The sequence below is a fragment of the Triticum aestivum genome, unplaced genomic scaffold (assembly GCF_018294505.1).
Source record: "Triticum aestivum cultivar Chinese Spring unplaced genomic scaffold, IWGSC CS RefSeq v2.1 scaffold23993, whole genome shotgun sequence".
Lineage (NCBI taxonomy): Eukaryota > Viridiplantae > Streptophyta > Magnoliopsida > Poales > Poaceae > Triticum > Triticum aestivum.
Window position 1 is genome coordinate 1 of NW_025231126.1, and position 12,039 is coordinate 12,039.

General features: G+C 48.7%; 18 non-coding genes and 2 pseudogenes across 18 annotated transcripts; all 20 read right to left on the reverse strand.

Annotated features, from left to right (window-relative positions):
- Positions 1–2,563: 2,563 nt before the first annotated feature.
- LOC123175717 (5S ribosomal RNA) lies at positions 2,564–2,682 on the reverse strand. Its single transcript, XR_006488091.1, has one exon. It is a non-coding gene; the product is annotated as a 5S ribosomal RNA (ribosomal RNA).
- A 367-nt stretch (positions 2,683–3,049) lies between these two features.
- On the reverse strand, positions 3,050–3,157 carry LOC123175725 (uncharacterized; annotated as a pseudogene).
- A 367-nt stretch (positions 3,158–3,524) lies between these two features.
- On the reverse strand, positions 3,525–3,632 carry LOC123175726 (uncharacterized; annotated as a pseudogene).
- Positions 3,633–3,999: 367 nt separating this feature from the next.
- LOC123175722 (5S ribosomal RNA) lies at positions 4,000–4,118 on the reverse strand. Its single transcript, XR_006488096.1, has one exon. It is a non-coding gene; the product is annotated as a 5S ribosomal RNA (ribosomal RNA).
- A 367-nt stretch (positions 4,119–4,485) lies between these two features.
- On the reverse strand, positions 4,486–4,604 carry LOC123175723 (5S ribosomal RNA). Its single transcript, XR_006488097.1, has one exon. It is a non-coding gene; the product is annotated as a 5S ribosomal RNA (ribosomal RNA).
- Positions 4,605–4,971: 367 nt separating this feature from the next.
- On the reverse strand, positions 4,972–5,090 carry LOC123175709 (5S ribosomal RNA). The gene has a single exon (XR_006488084.1). It is a non-coding gene; the product is annotated as a 5S ribosomal RNA (ribosomal RNA).
- A 367-nt stretch (positions 5,091–5,457) lies between these two features.
- On the reverse strand, positions 5,458–5,576 carry LOC123175721 (5S ribosomal RNA). Its single transcript, XR_006488095.1, has one exon. It is a non-coding gene; the product is annotated as a 5S ribosomal RNA (ribosomal RNA).
- A 367-nt stretch (positions 5,577–5,943) lies between these two features.
- On the reverse strand, positions 5,944–6,062 carry LOC123175727 (5S ribosomal RNA). The gene has a single exon (XR_006488099.1). It is a non-coding gene; the product is annotated as a 5S ribosomal RNA (ribosomal RNA).
- A 367-nt stretch (positions 6,063–6,429) lies between these two features.
- Positions 6,430–6,548, reverse strand: LOC123175724 (5S ribosomal RNA). The gene has a single exon (XR_006488098.1). It is a non-coding gene; the product is annotated as a 5S ribosomal RNA (ribosomal RNA).
- Positions 6,549–6,915: 367 nt separating this feature from the next.
- On the reverse strand, positions 6,916–7,034 carry LOC123175715 (5S ribosomal RNA). Its single transcript, XR_006488089.1, has one exon. It is a non-coding gene; the product is annotated as a 5S ribosomal RNA (ribosomal RNA).
- Positions 7,035–7,401: 367 nt separating this feature from the next.
- LOC123175718 (5S ribosomal RNA) lies at positions 7,402–7,520 on the reverse strand. Its single transcript, XR_006488092.1, has one exon. It is a non-coding gene; the product is annotated as a 5S ribosomal RNA (ribosomal RNA).
- A 367-nt stretch (positions 7,521–7,887) lies between these two features.
- LOC123175728 (5S ribosomal RNA) lies at positions 7,888–8,006 on the reverse strand. The gene has a single exon (XR_006488100.1). It is a non-coding gene; the product is annotated as a 5S ribosomal RNA (ribosomal RNA).
- Positions 8,007–8,353: 347 nt separating this feature from the next.
- Positions 8,354–8,472, reverse strand: LOC123175719 (5S ribosomal RNA). Its single transcript, XR_006488093.1, has one exon. It is a non-coding gene; the product is annotated as a 5S ribosomal RNA (ribosomal RNA).
- A 367-nt stretch (positions 8,473–8,839) lies between these two features.
- Positions 8,840–8,958, reverse strand: LOC123175729 (5S ribosomal RNA). Its single transcript, XR_006488101.1, has one exon. It is a non-coding gene; the product is annotated as a 5S ribosomal RNA (ribosomal RNA).
- Positions 8,959–9,325: 367 nt separating this feature from the next.
- On the reverse strand, positions 9,326–9,444 carry LOC123175710 (5S ribosomal RNA). The gene has a single exon (XR_006488085.1). It is a non-coding gene; the product is annotated as a 5S ribosomal RNA (ribosomal RNA).
- A 367-nt stretch (positions 9,445–9,811) lies between these two features.
- LOC123175711 (5S ribosomal RNA) lies at positions 9,812–9,930 on the reverse strand. The gene has a single exon (XR_006488086.1). It is a non-coding gene; the product is annotated as a 5S ribosomal RNA (ribosomal RNA).
- A 367-nt stretch (positions 9,931–10,297) lies between these two features.
- LOC123175716 (5S ribosomal RNA) lies at positions 10,298–10,416 on the reverse strand. The gene has a single exon (XR_006488090.1). It is a non-coding gene; the product is annotated as a 5S ribosomal RNA (ribosomal RNA).
- Positions 10,417–10,783: 367 nt separating this feature from the next.
- LOC123175720 (5S ribosomal RNA) lies at positions 10,784–10,902 on the reverse strand. Its single transcript, XR_006488094.1, has one exon. It is a non-coding gene; the product is annotated as a 5S ribosomal RNA (ribosomal RNA).
- Positions 10,903–11,269: 367 nt separating this feature from the next.
- On the reverse strand, positions 11,270–11,388 carry LOC123175712 (5S ribosomal RNA). Its single transcript, XR_006488087.1, has one exon. It is a non-coding gene; the product is annotated as a 5S ribosomal RNA (ribosomal RNA).
- Positions 11,389–11,756: 368 nt separating this feature from the next.
- Positions 11,757–11,875, reverse strand: LOC123175713 (5S ribosomal RNA). The gene has a single exon (XR_006488088.1). It is a non-coding gene; the product is annotated as a 5S ribosomal RNA (ribosomal RNA).
- Between the last annotated feature and the right edge of the window lie 164 nt (positions 11,876–12,039).

The window sequence follows — 12,039 nt, forward strand, 5'->3', positions numbered from 1 at the left end:
CATATTGCCATGTTTCATGCATGCATCATATTGTTGCACATTGTTTGGTGATGCTTGTGTACCGATGTCCTTTGCGACAGGTTCTGTCTCCGAGGAGTACCGTGATTACCCTAACGAAGAATCATATCCGAGCATCGAACCATCAGGCAAGCAACCAACCATTTGATCATATCGATACAATCCCATGTTCTCGCTCCTGCTCTCTTTTACTGCATTAAGACAACGCGATTCAAACTGCTGTGTGCTACGGTAGCTGAACCCATTTCCTCTGCATGACCTGTCATTGCCACAGTAACTAGATGAAACCCACTAGCATGTGTAGGAGTTGATTGAGCCATATGTATGTGTTGTTCCTACCTTGCTATGCCTGCTATGCCTAGAGTCGTGTCAGGTCTGGTTCATCTGGGTGATGGGCTAGAGTGAAATGATTATGTCGGTAATGGGAGTGGTGTGGTGAACACGATTTGGTAAAGGTATCGATGAGACGCCATGTAGGAGTACATGGTGGGTTGTTTCATTGAAGCCGACCTTAAGCATTGAGATCTGTATGTGTGATTTAAGATACAGCTACTACCATGCATTGGGCCCTGAAATATGACCCCGCTCGACTTCTTATTCACCCTAGCTCTCTGTCCAGGAGTTGCAAGTAGTTTCTGGTGTTTGTAGCCTACTGGAGGCCGTGGACAGCGCTGACCGTAGGGGTGGGCTGTGATGCGGTAGGAACGTGGCCGCGTGTACCGAATACCCGTTAGGTATCTCGGGAACCCTGTTCACATCGTTCGGGGCCGTATGGGAAACCTCGGCCGGACTCCCTGCGGATGGAACCTGAATAGGCGATAAACCTGGACTAGAGGCTTAAGTGTTTAGGTAGGTCGTGGTCTACACCCACGTCGGCTTTCGCTTGAAGTCTGCCGAGCACATGTCGTGTGCAGACGCTAAGTGGTGGAAACATGTATGAAGAAGTACACCCCTGCAGGGTTATCATGATCTATTCGAATAGCCGCGTCCGCGGTAAAGGACTACTTGGTTGCCTATACAGTTCATAGACAAGTAAATGGAAACTACTAAAAGCCTCAAGATAAGTGTGAGTGCCGAGGATGGCTCTTCCGTAGGAAGACGGAGGTGGATCCTCGGTAGGGTATTGAAGTGGTGAGTAGTGGACTCGTGTGCGCAAAACATTTCAAGTTGGGGTATCGTAGGATAGCCTAGCCAAGAGTCAAAGCTGGCTTGCTGCAATAACTCCACCAACCCTTCTTGATACTATGCATGTATGTAGGATCTGATGTAAGTCTTGCTGAGTACCTTTGTACTCATGTTGCTATAATCTACATTTTTTACAGAAGACGCTGCAACCCCTTCTGATGGGTTCTATGTAGACGTTGACATCAACGAGTAGGCTAAAGACCCAGGTGGTGACCCTGAGCTTGTGATGGACCACGTAGTATAGCTAGGCTTTCCAAGCCTCTTTTATTTTACTAGTTGTCTGTACTCAGACAAGTTACTTCCGCTGCTGGTTTGTATGACTGTATGACTTGTATGTTGGGTCATGAGACCCGTACCTTTGTGTATGTTATGTATGGCTCCCTGAGCCTTAAATAAAGTACTTGTGTCATAGAGTCATGTTGTGATGCTTCGTTGTATTTGCACATATCGAGCATATTGTGTGTATGATTGAAATGCTTGGTATGTGTGGGATCTGACCATCTAGTTGTTTATCTTTAGTAGCCTCTCTTACCGGGAAATGTCTCCTAGTGTTACCGCTGAGCCATGGTAGCTTGCTACTGCTCTGGAACACTTAGGCTGGCCGGCATGTGTCCTTCTTCGTTCCTGTGTCTGTCCCTTCAGGGAAATGTCACGCTTTGAGTACCGGAGTCCTGTTAGCCCGCTACAGCCCGGTTTACCGGAGTCCTGCTAGCCCAGTGCTACAGCCCGGACCCACTTGCTGATGACCGACACGTTCGAAGCTGGGTCATGGATGCCTGTCCCTGTAAGTCTGTGCCACTTTGGGTTTACGACTAGTCATGTCAGCCCGGGCTCTTTATCATATGGATGCTAGCGACACTATCATATACGTGAGCCAAAAGGCGCAAACGGTCCCGGGAAAAGGTAAGACGACACCCGTGGGGATACCGTGCGTGAGGCCGCAAAGTGATATGAGGTGTTACCAGCTAGATCGATGTGACATCGAGTCGGGGTCCTGACATTCCCCGTCTTCGTCCCTTATGCTTGCCACTCCCAGGTCCGCTCCAAAGACGATTCTACATTCTCACTACCATTACAACCGTTCCCTAACAATGGATAATGTCCTATACTACTTACTCTCCCGCTCAATCACGGAGACGAGTTTTCCACGGTTTCCACCCCTCCCTCCATACCGCAGCAACACGAGTTTTTTCCACCCCTTTCAGAACGCGCTCTTCGCGCCACAAAGCCGCCCCAAGACGCGCGAGCAATGAGCATCGAGCTTAAACATATCGCAAACGTCAAACATAATATAACGGGATTAATATATATTGCGCACGTGCGACATGTTTGTCACAAGGCGCAAAAAATAATTATAAAAGGAATGCAACACGAGGACTTCCCAGGAGGTCACCCATCCTAGTACTACTCTCGCCCAAGCACGCTTAACTTCAGAGTTCTGATGGGATCCGGTGCTTTAGTGCTGGTATGATCGCATCCGACATGTTTCCCCGTCTTCGTCCCTTATGCTTGCCACTCCCAGGTCCGCTCCAAAGACGATTCTACATTCTCACTACCATTACAACCGTTCCCTAACAATGGATAATGTCCTATACTACTTACTCTCCCGCTCAATCACGGAGACGAGTTTTCCACGGTTTCCACCCCTCCCTCCATACCGCAGCAACACGAGTTTTTTCCACCCCTTTCAGAACGCGCTCTTCGCGCCACAAAGCCGCCCCAAGACGCGCGAGCAATGAGCATCGAGCTTAAACATATCGCAAACATCAAACATAATATAACGGGATTAATATATATCGCGCACGTGCGACATGTTTGTCACAAGGCGCAAAAAATAATTATAAAAGGAATGCAACACGAGGACTCACCCATCCTAGTACTACTCTCGCCCAAGCACGCTTAACTTCGGAGTTCTGATGGGATCCGGTGCTTTAGTGCTGGTATGATCGCATCCGACATGTTTCCCCGTCTTCGTCCCTTATGCTTGCCACTCCCAGGTCCGCTCCAAAGACGATTCTACATTCTCACTACCATTACAACCGTTCCCTAACAATGGATAATGTCCTATACTACTTACTCTCCCGCTCAATCACGGAGACGAGTTTTCCACGGTTTCCACCCCTCCCTCCATACCGCAGCAACACGAGTTTTTTCCACCCCTTTCAGAACGCGCTCTTCGCGCCATAAAGCCGCCCCAAGACGCGCGAGCAATGAGCATCGAGCTTAAACATATCGCAAACGTCAAACATAATATAACGGAATTAATATATATCGCGCACGTGCGACATGTTTGTCACAAGGCGCAAAAAATAATTATAAAAGGAATGCAACACGAGGACTCACCCATCCTAGTACTACTCTCGCCCAAGCACGCTTAACTTCGGAGTTCTGATGGGATCCGGTGCTTTAGTGCTGGTATGATCGCATCCGACATGTTTCCCCGTCTTCGTCCCTTATGCTTGCCACTCTCAGGTCCGCTCCAAAGACGATTCTACATTCTCACTACCATTACAACCGTTCCCTAACAATGGATAATGTCCTATACTACTTACTCTCCCGCTCAATCACGGAGACGAGTTTTCCACGGTTTCCACCCCTCCCTCCATACCGCAGCAACACGAGTTTTTTCCACCCCTTTCAGAACGCGCTCTTCGCGCCACAAAGCCGCCCCAAGACGCGCGAGCAATGAGCATCGAGCTTAAACATATCGCAAACGTCAAACATAATATAACGGGATTAATATATATCGCGCACGTGCGACATGTTTGTCACAAGGCGCAAAAAATAATTATAAAAGGAATGCAACACGAGGACTTCCCAGGAGGTCACCCATCCTAGTACTACTCTCACCCAAGCACGCTTAACTTCGGAGTTCTGATGGGATCCGGTGCTTTAGTGCTGGTATGATCGCATCCGACATGTTTCCCCGTCTTCGTCCCTTATGCTTGCCACTCCCAGGTCCGCTCCAAAGACGATTCTACATTCTCACTACCATTACAACCGTTCCCTAACAATGGATAATGTCCTATACTACTTACTCTCCCGCTCAGTCACGGAGACGAGTTTTCCACGGTTTCCACCCCTCCCTCCATACCGCAGCAACACGAGTTTTTTCCACCCCTTTAAGAACGCGCTCTTCGCGCCACAAAGCCACCCCAAGACGCGCGAGCAATGAGCATCGAGCTTAAACATATCGCAAACGTCAAACATAATATAACGGGATTAATATATATCGCGCACGTGCGACATGTTTGTCACAAGGCGCAAAAAATAATTATAAAAGGAATGCAACACGAGGACTTCCCAAGAGGTCACCCATCCTAGTACTACTCTCGCCCAAGCACGCTTAACTTCGGAGTTCTGATGGGATCCGGTGCTTTAGTGCTGGTCTGATCGCATCCGACATGTTTCCCCGTCTTCGTCCCTTATGCTTGCCACTCCCAGGTCCGCTCCAAACACGATTCTACATTCTCACTACCATTACAACCATTCCCTAACAATGGATAATGTCCTATACTACTTACTCTCCCGCTCAATCACGGAGACGAGTTTTCCACGGTTTCCACCCCTCCCTCCATACCGCAGCAACACGAGTTTTTTCCACCCCTTTCAGAACGCGCTCTTCGCGCCACAAAGCCGCCCCAAGACGCGCGAGCAATGAGCATCGAGCTTAAACATATCGCAAACGTCAAACATAATATAACGGGATTAATATATATCGCGCACGTGCGACATGTTTGTCACAAGGCGCAAAAAATAATTATAAAAGGAATGCAACACGAGGACTTCCCAGGAGGTCACCCATCCTAGTACTACTCTCGCCCAAGCACGCTTAACTTCGGAGTTCTGATGGGATCCGGTGCTTTAGTGCTGGTATGATCGCATCCGACATGTTTCCCGGTCTTCGTCCCTTATGCTTGCCACTTCCAGGTCCGCTCCAAAGACGATTCTACATTCTCACTACCATTACAACCGTTCCCTAACAATGGATAATGTCCTATACTACTTACTCTCCCGCTCAATCACGGAGACGAGTTTTCCACGGTTTCCACCCCTCCCTCCATACCGCAGCAACACGAGTTTTTTCCACCCCTTTCAGAACGCGCTCTTCGCGCCACAAAGCCGCCCCAAGACGCGCGAGCAATGAGCATCGAGCTTAAACATATCGCAAACGTCAAACATAATATAACGGGATTAATATATATCGCGCACGTGCGACATGTTTGTCACAAGGCGCAAAAAATAATTATAAAAGGAATGCAACACGAGGACTTCCCAGGAGGTCACCCATCCTAGTACTACTCTCGCCCAAGCACGCTTAACTTCGGAGTTCTGATGGGATCCGGTGCTTTAGTGCTGGTATGATCGCATCCGACATGTTTCCCGGTCTTCGTCCCTTATGCTTGCCACTCCCAGGTCCGCTCCAAAGACGATTCTACATTCTCACTACCATTACAACCGTTCCCTAACAATGGATAATGTCCTATACTACTTACTCTCCCGCTCAATCACGGAGACGAGTTTTCCACGGTTTCCACCCCTCCCTCCATACCGCAGCAACACGAGTTTTTTCCACCCCTTTCAGAACGCGCTCTTCGCGCCACAAAGCCGCCCCAAGACGCGTGAGCAATGAGCATCGAGCTTAAACATATTGCAAACGTCAAACATAATATAACGGGATTAATATATATCGCGCACGTGCGACATGTTTGTCACAAGGCGCAAAAAATAATTATAAAAGGAATGCAACACGAGGACTTCCCAGGAGGTCACCCATCCTAGTACTACTCTCGCCCAAGCACGCTTAACTTCGGAGTTCTGATGGGATCCGGTGCTTTAGTGCTGGTATGATCGCATCCAACATGTTTCCCCGTCTTCGTCCCTTATGCTTGCCACTCCCAGGTCCGCTCCAAAGACGATTCTACATTCTCACTACCATTACAATCGTTCCCTAACAATGGATAATGTCCTATACTACTTACTCTCCCGCTCAATCACGGAGACGAGTTTTCCACGGTTTCCACCCCTCCCTCCATACCGCAGTAACACGAGTTTTTTCCACCCCTTTCAGAACGCGCTCTTCGCGCCACAAAGCCGCCCCAAGACGCGCGAGCAATGAGCATCGAGCTTAAACATATCGCAAACGTCAAACATAATATAACGGGATTAATATATATCGCGCACGTGCGACATGTTTGTCACAAGGCGCAAAAAATAATTATAAAAGGAATGCAACACGAGGACTTCCCAGGAGGTCACCCATCCTAGTACTACTCTCGCCCAAGCACGCTTAACTTCGGAGTTCTGATGGGATCCGGTCCTTTAGTGCTGGTATGATTGCATCCGACATGTTTCCCCGTCTTCGTCCCTTATGCTTGCCACTCCCAGGTCCGCTCCAAACACGATTCTACATTCTCACTACCATTACAACCGTTCCCTAACAATGGATAATGTCCTATACTACTTACTCTCCCGCTCAATCACGGAGACGAGTTTTCCACGGTTTCCACCCCTCCCTCCAAACCGCAGCAACACGAGTTTTTTTCACCCCTTTCAGATCGCGCTCTTCGCGCCACAAAGCCGCCCCAAGACGCGCGAGCAATGAGCATCGAGCTTAAACATATCGCAAACGTCAAACATAATATAACGGGATTAATATATATCGCGCACGTGCGACATGTTTGTCACAAGGCGCAAAAAATAATTATGAAAGGAATGCAACACGAGGACTTCCCAGGAGGTCACCCATCCTAGTACTACTCTCGCCCAAGCACGCTTAACTTCGGAGTTCTGATGGGATCCGGTGCTTTAGTGCTGGTATGATTGCATCCGACATGTTTCCCCGTCTTCGTCCCTTATGCTTGCCACTCCCAGGTCCGCTCCAAAGACGATTCTACATTCTCACTACCATTACAACCGTTCCCTAACAATGGATAATGTCCTATACTACTTACTCTCCCGCTCAATCACGGAGACGAGTTTTCCACGGTTTCCACCCCTCCCTCCATACCGCAGCAACACGAGTTTTTTCCACCCCTTTCAGAACGCGCTCTTCGCGCCACAAAGCCGCCCCAAGACGCGCGGGCAATGAGCATCGAGCTTAAACATATCGCAAACGTCAAACATAATATAACGGGATTAATATATATCGCGCACGTGCGACATGTTTGTCACAAGGCGCAAAAAATAATTATAAAAGGAATGCAACACGAGGACTTCCCAGGAGATCACCCATCCTAGTACTACTCTCGCCCAAGCACGCTTAACTTCGGAGTTCTGATGGGATCCGGTGCTTTAGTGCTGGTATGATCGCATCCGACATGTTTCCCCGTCTTCGTCCCTTATGCTTGCCACTCCCAGGTCCGCTCCAAAGACGATTCTACATTCTCACTACCATTACAACCGTTCTCTAACAATGGATAATGTCCTATACTACTTACTCTCCCGCTCAATCACGGAGACGAGTTTTCCACGGTTTCCACCCCTCCCTCCATACCGCAGCAACACGAGTTTTTTCCACCCCTTTCAGAACGCGCTCTTCGCGCCACAAAGCCGCCCCAAGACGCGCGAGCAATGAGCATCGAGCTTAAACATATTGCAAACGTCAAACATAATATAACGGGATTAATATATATCGCGCACGTGCGACATGTTTGTCACAAGGCGCAAAAAATAATTATAAAAGGAATGCAACACGAGGACTTCCCAGGAGGTCACCCATCCTAGTACTACTCTCGCCCAAGCACGCTTAACTTCGGAGTTCTGATGGGATCCGGTGCTTTAGTGCTGGTATGATCGCATCCGACATGTTTCCCCGTCTTCGTCCCTTATGCTTGCCACTCCCAGGTCCGCTCCAAAGACGATTCTACATTCTCACTACCATTACAACTGTTCCCTAACAATGGATAATGTCCTATACTACTTACTCTCCCGCTCAATCACGGAGACGAGTTTTCCACGGTTTCCACCCCTCCCTCCATACCGCAGCAACACGAGTTTTTTCCACCCCTTTCAGAACGCGCTCTTCGCGCCACAAAGCCGCCCCAAGACGCTTAAACATATCGCAAACGTCAAACATAATATAACGGGATTAATATATATCGCGCACGTGCGACATGTTTGTCACAAGGCGCAAAAAATAATTATAAAAGGAATGCAACACGAGGACTTCCCAGGAGGTCACCCATCCTAGTACTACTCTCGCCCAAGCACGCTTAACTTTGGAGTTCTGATGGGATCCGGTGCTTTAGTGCTGGTATGATCGCATCCGACATGTTTCCCCGTCTTCGTCCCTTATGCTTGCCACTCCCAGGTCCGCTCCAAAGACGATTCTACATTCTCACTACCATTACAACCGTTCCCTAACAATGGATAATGTCCTATACTACTTACTCTCCCGCTCAATCACGGAGACGAGTTTTCCACGGTTTCCACCCCTCCCTCCATACCGCAGCAACACGAGTTTTTTCCACCCCTTTCAGAGCGCGCTCTTCGCGCCACAAAGCCGCCCCAAGACGCGCGAGCAATGAGCATCGAGCTTAAACATATCGCAAACGTCAAACATAATATAACGGGATTAATATATATCGCGCACGTGCGACATGTTTCTCACAAGGCGCAAAAAATAATTATAAAAGGAATGCAACACGAGGACTTCCCAGGAGGTCACCCATCCTAGTACTACTCTCGCCCAAGCACGCTTAACTTCGGAGTTCTGATGGGATCCGGTGCTTTAGTGCTGGTATGATCGCATCCGACATGTTTCCCCGTCTTCGTCCCTTATGTTTGCCACTCCCAGGTCCGCTCCAAAGACGATTCTACATTCTCACTACCATTACAACCGTTCCCTAACAATGGATAATGTCCTATACTACTTACTCTCCCGCTCAATCACGGAGACGAGTTTTCCACGGTTTCCACCCCTCCCTCCATACCGCAGCAACACGAGTTTTTTCCACCCCTTTCAGAACGCGCTCTTCGCGCCACAAAACCGCCCCAAGACGCGCGAGCAATGAGCATCGAGCTTAAACATATCGCAAACGTCAAACATAATATAACGGGATTAATATATATCGCGCACGTGCGACATGTTTGTCACAAGGCGCAAAAAATAATTATAAAAGGAATGCAACACGAGGACTTCCCAGGAGGTCACCCATCCTAGTACTACTCTCGCCCAAGCACGCTTAACTTCGGAGTTCTGATGGGATCCGGTGCTTTAGTGCTGGTATGATCGCATCCGACATGTTTCCCCGTCTTCGTCCCTTATGCTTGCCACTCCCAGGTCCGCTCCAAAGACGATTCTACATTCTCACTACCATTACAACCGTTCCCTAACAATGGATAATGTCCTATACTACTTACTCTCCCTCTCAATCACGGAGACGAGTTTTCCACGGTTTCCACCCCTCCCTCCATACCGCAGCAACACGAGTTTTTTCCACCCCTTTCAGAACGCGCTCTTCGCGCCACAAAGCCGCCCCAAGACGCGCGAGCAATGAGCATCGAGCTTAAACATATCGCAAACGTCAAACATAATATAACGGGATTAATATATATCGCGCACGTGCGACATGTTTGTCACAAGGCGCAAAAAATAATTATAAAAGGAATGCAACACGAGGACTTCCCAGGAGGTCACCCATCCTAGTACTACTCTCGCCCAAGCACGCTTAACTTCGGAGTTCTGATGGGATCCGGTGCTTTAGTGCTGGTATGATCGCATCCGACATGTTTCCCCGTCTTCGTCCCTTATGCTTTCCACTTCCAGGTCCGCTCCAAAGACGATTCTACATTCTCACTACCATTACAACCGTTCCCTAACAATGGATAATGTCCTATACTACTTACTCTCCTGCTCAATCACGGAGACGAGTTTTCCACGGTTTCCACCCCTCCCTCCATACCGCAGCAACACGAGTTTTTTCCACCCCTTTCAGAACGCGCTCTTCGCGCCACAAAGCCGCCCCAAGACGCGCGAGCAATGAGCATCGAGCTTAAACATATCGCAAACGTCAAACATAATATAACGGGATTAATATATATCGCGCACGTGCGACATGTTTGTCACAAGGCGCAAAAAATAATTATGAAAGGAATGCAACACGAGGACTTCCCAGGAGGTCACCCATCCTAGTACTACTCTCGCCCAAGCACGCTTAACTTCGGAGTTCTGATGGGATCCGGTGCTTTAGTGCTGGTATGATTGCATCCGACATGTTTCCCCGTCTTCGTCCCTTATGCTTGCCACTCCCAGGTCCGCTCCAAAGACGATTCTACATTCTCACTACCATTACAACCGTTCCCTAACAATGGATAATGTCCTATACTACTTACTCTCCCGCTCAATCACGGAGACGAGTTTTCGACGGTTTCCACCCCTCCCTCCATACCGCAGCAACACGAGTTTTTTCCACCCCTTTCAGAACGCGCTCTTCGCGCCACAAAGCCGCCCCAAGACGCGCGAGCAATGAGCATCGAGCTTAAACATATCGCAAACGTCAAACATAATATAACGGGATTAATATATATCGCGCACGTGCGACATGTTTGTCACAAGGCGCAAAAAATAATTATGAAAGGAATACAACACGAGGACTTCCCAGGAGGTCACCCATCCTAGTACTACTCTCGCCCAAGCACGCTTAACTTCGGAGTTCTGATGGGATCCGGTGCTTTAGTGCTGGTATGATCGCATCCGACATGTTTCCCCGTCTTCGTCCCTTATGCTTGTCACTCCCAGGTCCGCTCCAAAGACGATTCTACATTCTCACTACCATTACAACCGTTCCCTAACAATGGATAATGTCCTATACTACTTACTCTCCCGCTCAATCACGGAGACGAGTTTTCCACGGTTTCCACCCCTCCCTCCATACCGCAGCAACACGAGTTTTTTCCACCCCTTTCAGAACGCGCTCTTCGCGCCACAAAGCCGCCCCAAGACGCGCGAGCAATGAGCATCGAGCTTAAACATATCGCAAACGTCAAACATAATATAACGGGATTAATATATATCGCGCACGTGCGACATGTTTGTCACAAGGCGCAAAAAATAATTATAAAAGGAATGCAACACGAGGACTTCCCAGGAGGTCACCCATCCTAGTACTACTCTCGCCCAAGCACGCTTAACTTCGGAGTTCTGATGGGATCCGGTGCTTTAGTGCTGGTATGATCGCATCCGACATGTTTACCCGTATTCGTCCCTTATGCTTGCCACTCCCAGGTCCGCTCCAAAGACGATTCTACATTCTCACTACCATTACAACCGTTCCCTAACAATGGATAATGTCCTATACTACTTACTCTCCCGCTCAATCACGGAGACGAGTTTTCCACGGTTTCCACCCCTCCCTCCATACCGCAGCAACACGAGTTTTTTCCACCCCTTTCAGAAACGCGCTCTTCGCGCCACAAAGCCGCCCCAAGACGCGCGAGCAATGAGCATCGAGCTTAAACATATCGCAAACGTCAAACATAATATAACGGGATTAATATATATCACGCACGTGCGACATGTTTGTCACAAGGCGCAAAAAATAATTATAAAAGGAATGCAACACGAGGACTTCCCAGGAGGTCACCCATCCTAGTACTACTCTCGCCCAAGCACGCTTAACTTCGGAGTTCTGATGGGATCCGGTGCTTTAGTGCTGGTATGATCGCATCCGACATGTTTCCCCGTCTTCGTCCCTTATGCTTGCCACTCCCAGGTCCGCTCCAAAGATGATTCTACATTCTCACTACCATTACAACCGTTCCCTAACAATGGATAATGTCCTATACTACTTACTCTCCCGCTCAATCACGGAGACGAGTTTTCCACGGTTTCCA